General features: G+C 42.0%; 1 pseudogene; it reads left to right on the plus strand.

Annotated features, from left to right (window-relative positions):
• The first annotated feature begins 1,558 nt into the window (after window positions 1-1,558).
• LOC100772572 lies at window positions 1,559-2,151 on the plus strand (annotated as a pseudogene).
• Window positions 2,152-9,413: the final 7,262 nt, after the last annotated feature.

Consider the following 9,413-nt stretch of genomic DNA (forward strand, 5'->3'; position numbering starts at 1 on the left):
GCTTCCTGTTGCCTGCAAGATGTAGTACTCTCAGTTCCAGCACCACATCTACCCAAACACCACCATGTTCCCCATCATGATGATAATGGACTCCATCTCTGAAACTGTAAGCAAGTCATCCCAATTAAATGTTTTCTTTATAAGTGTTGCCATACAATATGTGAAATAGCCACATCTTGGAAACAACCTAGATGTCCCTCAACTGATAAAGAAAATGTGGTATATTTACCCAATGGAGTACTACTCAGTGGTAAGAAATAATGACATCCTAAAATTCACAGGCAAATGGACAGAACTAGAAAATACCATCCTGAATGAGATAACCAAAATCAAGAAAGACAAATATAGTATGTACTCACTCAAAAGTGGATACCAGACATCAATCAAATGATACCCAGTGTACAATCCATAACCCCAGGGAGGCTAGAACCCTCTTCCAGAAACAGATGGAAGCAGATGCAGAAATCCACAATTAACCATTAGGCCAATCTTCTGGAGTACAATCGAAGTGAGGGAGGGGTGATAATATGAACAACGTCAAGACCATGATGGGGAAACCCACAGAATCAGCTGACCCGAGCTAGTGAGAGGTCACTGACTCAGGTCTGACAAATGGGGAACCTGCATGAGAGTGAACTAGACTCCCTTAATATAAGTGACAATGGTGCGACTGTGACAATATATGAGGCCACTGGCAGTGGGTCCAAAATCTAACACTAATGCACAGACTGACTTAGTGGAGCCCATTCTATATGGAGAGATGCCTTGGCCAGCCTAGACACAGGGGTGTGGGGGTGGAGAGGTGCCTTGGTCCTGCCTCAACTAGATGATGGGACAGACTTAGTAGACATCCTAGGGGAGGCCTTACACTCTTTGTGGAGCAGATGGGAGAAGGGGAGAGTGGGGGGGGAGTAGGAGGAGAAGAGGGAGAGGGAACTGGGAAGGTGGAAAAAAAGAAAGAAAAAAATATGTGTTGTCATGGTCATGGTATCTCTTCATAGCAATAGAAAACCCTAACGAAGACAGAAATTGGTACCACGAACTGGGTCTTGCTGTGATATGCCATGCCATTTGTTTGTTTGGAGGATTTTAGACTTTGGTTCTTTGGGTTATGAAAGCAGTAATGCTTTAAGCATTGCTTAATGGGCCATACTAGTAGCAGCATGGAAGACAGAGATCCTTAGTGTTATTTGAAGTGTTGGGGCCCATTCAAGAGGTTTCAGAGAAGAACTTAGTATGCTGCCTAGAGATCATTCTTGTGATACTTTGGTGAAGTTGCTGTCCTTTGCCCTTGTCTCAAAAGTCTGCCTAAGCCTAAAGTGAAGAATCTTGGATTAATTTCGTTGGCAGAAGAAATTGCAAAAACAGCCTAGTAATACTCTGTTGTGTGGATATTAGTGGTAACTCTAATGAAGATATATGATGAAAAGTAGCAAGCTGAGCATGGTAATTTGCAAAAAGTAAATTTTGAGGAGAATAGAGCACCAGGAAGTTGAATAGAGCTAAATCCTATGTTCAGGGAGATAAATAGATTAAGAAATGGAATAAGCCTACAGCCATGGCCGCTGCAGTCACTGCAGCGGGTGCTGGGGAGCCTCTGTCCCCTGATGAATTGCACCCGAAAGCCTAGGCGGAGAAGGCCGAAGAGGAGCTGGAAGAGGACGACCTAGACGAGACCCTGCTGCAGAGACTGTGGGGTCTCATGGAGATGTTTCCTGAGAGCGTCCAGTCGGGGCAAGAGCCATCTTTGATCTCTTCCTCTTCGTGGCTCAGAAGATGTGCAGATTTTCCAGGGCAGCTTTGTGGATTGGGAACACTTCCTTTATGATCCTGGTTCTTACAGTTGTCTTTGAGACGGGAAATTTTCAAAGGGAGCAACAACAGCAACTGCAGCAGCGTCAGGTGAGCACTTGCTCCAGGCTTTGCGCCAGCGGTGGAGGCCCAAGGACTAGATTGGCACTAAACCCCGAGTGGCAGTAGGTCCCTGTACTTTTAGGTGCCTGACTTCTCAGCGGCGTGGAATTTGTCTACCTTGTATGTGTGATAGACTTAACACTTTTCCTTTTCCTTTTCTAGACACTCTTGGGGCCTAACACAGGGCTGTCAGGAGGAATGCCAGGGGCTCTACCTTCACTTACTGGAAAGATCTAGATTGTTTCTTTGGTATTTGTCCTGGTGGGAGAACTTTGAAATTCAGTTGAACTGCTAATTGTTTGGACTTTTTATTCTTTCTATTTTAAACTTTGGCACATCCATCTATTTAAATCTGGTGGGAACTTTCTCCATTTCTCATGGAGAGACTCCAGTTACACCTGTGCCCTCCATAATGTTCTGACTTATTTCCTGTTCTCAATCTGATGCTAGAGTACAGCCATGTGGAAGGCTATACCATGCTATCCCTTTAGTAAATTGTTCCTATCGAAGTTCTCACACGCCTCTTGTAGGGAAGAAGTAAGCATCCCCTGACCATTAAAGATTTTTATTTTTAAAGATTGAAAATGTCTGGAACATGTAAACAGTGTGGAACTGATAATACATTACAGCTTCGGTTACAGGAATCCTTGTATGTTGGAGAGAAGGGAGGCTGCCTATAGCTTTAGCCAGATGGGGACTGTGAACAGAGCAGGCGCTCATTTCTTCTGCATATCTGGCTGTTAGACCTGTATGTTGTGTAAAGAAGTTAGTGCTCACTTTTGTATTTAAATATTAAAAGAACTCCAACTGAAAAATAAAAGTGGAATAAAAGGAGTAGTGACCTCAGGGCAAGATCCCACCCAACTAAGTATCTACCTTGTAAAAAGTAATTGAGAAAAGCTTGGGCTTGGTGTGATGGTGCTCATCTTTATTGCCAGCACTCAGAAGGCAGAGGTTGGTGGTCTCTGAGTTTGAGGCCAGCCTGGTCTACATATGCAGTTTCAGACAGGCAAGCTTAGGCAGTAAAAGATGGAAAGCTGGTAGAGATTCAATTGAGCAAGGGGCCATGTTCCAGCCCCAGTAAGCAGCAGAACACGTCAGCTTTTGTCATATCATTCTGGCTTCATAGTTAAGGAGAGAAGAAACGGGCTTTGGAATTTGCCTCTGTACCTAAAGAAAGCTGCTGAGGCCTGGCATATGACAAGGGTGCCCCTGAATGGAGTCCTAGTAGAGAGGGTGTTGAGTGAAGCTGTGAAGTTGAAGCCTGGATTGCCTGGGAGAACCCAAGATGTTAGAGATGCCAGATTTGTGGGATACCCGCCTAGAAGAGAGAGAAGCTAATAGGGAGTGGAATGAGCCCACGAGCAAGAAGTGTGTTGTGGTCAAACTGGAATGGAGTTGGAGATCTGAAGAGCATTTTGACATCAGAAATGGAGATGAAATATTTGGAGTTTGCCCAGATAGCTTTTGGTGATGCTTTGGTCCAGTATTTCCTCACTATGCTCCCTTCTCTATGTTTTGGTATGGTAATGTATATAGTGTGTCTTGATATGTTGAAAGCACGTGATCTGCTGTTTGATAATGATTTTGACAAGGGGATTACAGTTAAGAGAGTGCCATGCCATTCATACAACAAGGGCATATGTTCAACTATGTTCATAGCAGCGTTGTTTGTAATAGCCAGAACCTGGAAGCAACCTAGATGCCCCTCAACTGAAGAATGGATAGAGAAAATGTGGGACATTTATACAATGGAGTACTACTCAGCGGCAGGGGGAGAACAATGGAATCTTGAAATTCGCAGGCAAATGGATGGAACTAGAAGAAACCATCCTGAGTGAGGTAGCCCAGTCACAAAAAGACAAACATGGTATGTACTCACTCAAATATGAATTTTAGAATAGAGCAAAGGATTCCCAGCCTACAATCCTCTTCACCAAAGAAACTAGGAAACAAGAAGGACTCTAAGGGAAAAATGCATAGACCCCGGGGAATGGGAAGGGCCAGGATCTCCTGAGCTAATTGGGAGCATGAGGGTAGGGGAGAGGGAGCTAGCAGAATGAGAGGAGAAGAAGAGGGGAGAGGAGGAAATGGAGGAGCAGAAATGATGAGTTGGGGGAAGACTAGAGGAGAGAAGGATAAGAGATACCATAACAGAGGGAGCCATTATAGTTCTGAGGAGAGATCTGGCACTAGGGAGATTTCCAGAGATCTACAAGGATGACACCAACTGACAATCTAGGCAATTGTGGAGAGGATAGCCTAAATGCCCTTCCCCTATAATGAGACTGATGACTACTTTATATGCCATCCTAGAGCCCTCATCCAGTGGCTGATGGAAGCAGAGGCAGACACCCACAGATATACACTGAACTGAACTCTGAAACCCAGTTGCAGAGAGGGAGGAATGAAGATCAAAGCAGTCAGGACCAGGCTGGTGAAACCCACAGAAACAGCTGGCCTGAACAAGGGGGAGTGCATGGACCCCAGACTGCTGTTTGGGAGGCCAGCATGGAACTGATCCAGATCCCTGAACATGGATGTCAATGAGGATGCCTCGGCACTCTATGGGACCCTTGGTAGTGGATCAGTATTTTTCCCTGGTGTAAGAAGGGACTTTGAGAGCCCATCCCAAGTAAAGGGATGCTCTCTCTGCCTGGATACATGGGGGAGGGCCTAGGCCTGGCCCAGGATGATGTGGTAGACTTTGGGGAGTCTCTGTCGAGGGCCCTACCCTCCCTGGGGAGTGGAGGGGCTATGGGGTGAGGGGCAGGTAGGAGCTAGCGGGGAGGGTTGGGGCAGAGGAGAGGGAGAAGGGATTGACATGTGAAGCAAGCTTTTTCCTAATTTGAACTAATAAAAAAAAGAGAGAGTGCAATGCATCTCAGAAGAGTCTTTGGAATTTTTGAGCTGGAGTTTAGAATTTTTGCATCATGATAGGGGTATAAGCCATTGGGAGCCAGGGAGTGGTAGTTTGAAAGAAAATGGCCCCCAAAGGAAATGACACTATTAGGAGATTTGGCTACTGGGTTTACTTACGATATGCATTATGCATGTAACTTGTTTATTTTTTCAAATTAAGTCCCAATTTGAGCTGTCATTATAGTGAGCCTGTTATTTGAAGTGAGAGAATTAAAGTTCATGGATAAGGATTGACATGAATAAAATCTACTAATGAAGCATGAAATGGTTGGGACTTAAAATGCTCTTGGCTTTCTCAGTTCTCAAGTCCCCCACAGGTTTAAAGGTTGTTTTCACAGAGGCCATGAAACACATCAACAAGTCACTGTATAATGTAGAGCAAAGGGAGAAGAATATAAGATTGATTCTATGTGACTCATTTGAGGGGGGATTGATGGAGCTATACACATGAACTTTACAAATTCAAGGTTATTTCTTAATAATTCAATATTTTATGTTTTCTCAAAGGTGAATTGTTCAATAATGGCACATTTGTGTTTAATGGTTCCATTTACTATGTAAATTTAATAAATGTTTTTAGTAAAAAGCACATTTATCATATCTACTACCAAGTTTGAATTGGGTACTAAAAGAAGATTTAGTAAGATGAACAAATTTAATTTAACATTGGTTTAAGATAATACTTGTTAAGAAAACAAAGATGGCACTATAAAAAAGCATGACTTTCCAATAACAGGAAAACTGCTTGGGAAATAGAACACAATGCCTTTGTCATCATGAACTATTAATTTTAATTTGGCATTCAGACAATACAGTCCCTGGATTTTTTCACGTGGCTTTATTTCATTTAAACAGGGAAACTGTATTATAGTTTCATAACATATTAGGGTAAACTTAAATGCTTCCTACTTTTTTTTTTGACTAAAAAGAGTTTTTGTTAAATGGGGAAGAAATTATTTGAGGTTTTTGTTCAATTAACTTTTAAAATTAATTTTTATTTAAATTAAAAACAATCTTATATTACATACCAATCTCAGTTCCCCGTCCCTCCTGTCCCCCCATTACCCCCACCATCTCCCATCCCCCACCCATCAACTCCTCAGGGAGAATGAGGTCTCCCATGGGGGACCATCAAAGTCTGTCACATCATTTGGGGCAGGATCTAGATCCTCCCCCGTGTATCTAGGCTGAGAGAGTACCCCTCCAAAGGGAATGGCCTCCCAAACCCCATTCGTGCACTAGGGATAATTACTGGTTCCACCTCCAGAAGCCCCATAGACTGCCTAGGCCCCCCAACTGACACCCACGTTCAGGGGATCTGATTCAGTCTTGTGCTGGTTCCCCAGCTGTCAGACTGGGGTCTGTGAGCTCCCACTTGCTCAGGTCAGCTGTTTCTCTGGGTTTCTCCAGCATGGTCTTGACTTCTTGCTAATCACTCCTCCTTCTCTACAACTGGATTCCAGGAGTTTGGTTCAGTGCTTTAGCTCTGAATCTCTGCTTCTGCTTCCATCAGCTACTGGGTGAAGGCTCTCTGATGGCATTTAAGGTAGTCATCAATCTCGTTATTGGGGAAGGGCATTTAAGGTAGCCTCTTCACTATTTCTTAGATTGTTAGCTGGGGGTCATCCTTGTGGATACCTGGACATTTCCCTAGTGCCAAGTTTCTCATTAAGCCCATAATGGCGCCCTCTATTAAGGTATCTCTTTTCTTGCTCTGCTTCTCTGTTCTTCCCCAATTTGACTCTCCTGATCCCTCACGTTCTCCTCCCCCTCTCCTTTTCTTCTCCTTTTCTACTCCCTCCCCTCACCCTGTGCTCCCAATTTGCTCAGATCTTGTCCCTTTCCCCTTCTCTGGGGGAGGTGTCCATGTGTATCTCTCTTAGGGTTCTCCTTATTTCCTAGCTTCTCTGGGGTTCTGGACTGTAGGCTGGTTATCCTTTGTTCTGTGTGGTGAGAGTGGGGTGTTGAAGTCTCCCACTATTTAGTAATGTTTCTTTTACAAATGTGAGTGCCTTTGTATTTGGGGTATAGATGTTCAGAATGGAGACTTCATTTTGATGGATTTTCCCTGTGATGAATATGAAATTCCTTCTTCATCTCTTTTGATTAATTTTAGTTTGAAGTCTAGTTTGTTAGATATTAGAATAGTTACACAAGCTTGCTTCTTAGGTCCATTGGGTTGGAAAATCTTTTCCCAACTCTTTACTCTGATGTAACATCTGTCTCTGAAGTTGAGGTGTGTTTCCTGTATGCAGAAGAAGGGTGGATTGTATCTTTGTATCCATTCTGTTAGCCTGTGTCTTTTCATAGGTGAATTAAGACCATTGATATTTATATAAAAAGAGTTTATCTGTTCTTGATTCAATTTCAATTTTATGTGTAACCTAGAAATGATGAACTTATGGGAACGGAGAGCAGAATTGTGGCTTCAATTAAGGCTTCAATGTGGGTCTTTTAACAATGGGGAAACGATTGGTTTAAGGATATAAAACTGCAGTTGGACAAGAGGCAAGGACTCTGTGAAGTCTTGAGGTCTACTGAGAGCATGATAAATATGTTTGATAACAATATGCTATATTTTAAAAGTTGTGAGATAGTATACTTTAAGTGTTCTCAAAACAAAAATGATGAATATGTGTGATATAACATGTTAATTGGTTTAATTTAACCATGCCATTGTGAACATACTGTATTGTGTATCATAATTGTGCATGACTTTATTATAAATGAATGGAAAAAAGACCATTGATATTAAGGGATATTAATGACCATTGATTATTGATTCTAGTTAGTTTTGGATTTGTTGGTGTTTGTGGTATTGTGTGTGTTTCCCCCTTTTTTGGCTTTGGTAATGTGGGGTTATCTATTGCCTATGTTTTTATGAATGTAGGTAAATCCTTGGGTTGGGGTTTTCCTTCTAGTACTTCCTGGAGATCTGTATTTGTGGATATGTACTGTTTTGAATTATGGTTTTGTCATGGAATATCTTGTTTTCTCCATCTATAGTTATTGAAAGCTTTGCTGGCTATAGTAGTGTGGGATGTCATCTGTTAATGTTTGTAGAACATTTATCCTGGTGACCTTCTGGCTTTCAGAGTTTCCATGGAGAAGTCAGGTGTAATCCTGATAGGCCTGTCTTTTTATGCTACTTGATCTTTTTCCTTTGTAGCTCTTAATATTCTTTCTTTATTCTGTATGTTTGGTGTTTTGATTATTATGTGGGGAAGGGACTTTTTTTTGGTCAAGTCTATTTGGTGTTCTGTAAGCTTATTATACTTTCATAGGCATGTCCTTCATGTCCTTCTTTAGGTGGGATAGTTTTCTCCTATGATTTTATTGAATATGTTCTCGGCATCTTTGAGCTGGGCTTCTTTGTCTTCTTCTATACCTATTTGCTTCTTACCTATACCTATTAGGTTTGGTCTTTTCATAGTGTTTCATATTTCCTGGATATTTTGTGTTGAGGATTTTTTGGACGAAATAGGTTCTTTGGCTGGATGAGTCTATTTCCTCTAGTATATCTTCAACACCTGAGATTCTTCCATCTCTTGTATTCTGTTGGCTATGCTTGAGTCTGTAGTTACTGATTGTTTTCCAAGATTTTCTATTTCCATCATTCCCTCAGTTTGCACTTTCTCTCTCTCTCTCTCTCTCTCTCCCTCCCTCCCTCCCTCCCTCCTTCCCTCCCTCCCTCCTTCCCTCCCTCTCTCCCTCCCTCCTCCCTCCTTCCCTCCCTCTCTCTTTCTTTCTTTCTTTCTTTCTTTCTTTCTTTCTTTCTTTCTTTCTTTCATTCTTTCTTTCTTTCTTTCTTAGGCTGTTCCTGTCTAGACATTTTTTCAGCTTTAATTTTTAAATTTAAATTAGAAACAATCTTATTTTACATATCAATCTCAGTTCCCTCACCCTCCCATCCTCCCATGCCCCCCCTCCTCCATCCCACTCCCCACCTACTCTCCAGGGAGGGGGAATCATAAAAGTCTATCACATTATTTGGGCCAGGGCCTAGGCCCTCACCCATGTATTTAGGCTGAGAGAATATCCTTCTATGGGGAATGGGCTCCCAAAGTCCATTTGTGCACTATGGATAAATACTGTTCTACTACCATTGGCCCTACAGACTGCCTAGGCCTCCTAACTTACACCCATACCCAGGGGGCCTGGTTCTGTCCTATGCTAGTTTCCGAGCTGTCAGTCTGTGGATATACCTATTATTCTTAGGGCTGATGTTTTCATGGTGTCCCATGTTTCCTGGATATTTTGTGTTAAGGATTTGTTGGACTTAAGTTTTTCTTTGGTTGATGAATCTATTTTCTTTAGTTTATCTTCAGTACCTGAGATTCTCTCTTCTCTTGTATTCTGTTGATTATGCTTGCATCTGTAGTTCCTGTTTGTTTATCCAGATTTTCTATTTTCAGCATTACCTCAGTTTGTGTTTTCTTTATTGTCTCTATTTCAGTTTTCAGGTCTTGAACTATTTGAATTGTTTCTTTTATGTATTTGGTTAATTTTTCTTGGCGTTCCTTAAGAGATTATTGATTTCTTGCATTTTTTGGTTCATCTTTTCCTCCATTTCTTAG

This window comes from Cricetulus griseus (genome assembly GCF_003668045.3).
Source record: "Cricetulus griseus strain 17A/GY chromosome 1 unlocalized genomic scaffold, alternate assembly CriGri-PICRH-1.0 chr1_1, whole genome shotgun sequence".
NCBI lineage: Eukaryota > Metazoa > Chordata > Mammalia > Rodentia > Cricetidae > Cricetulus > Cricetulus griseus.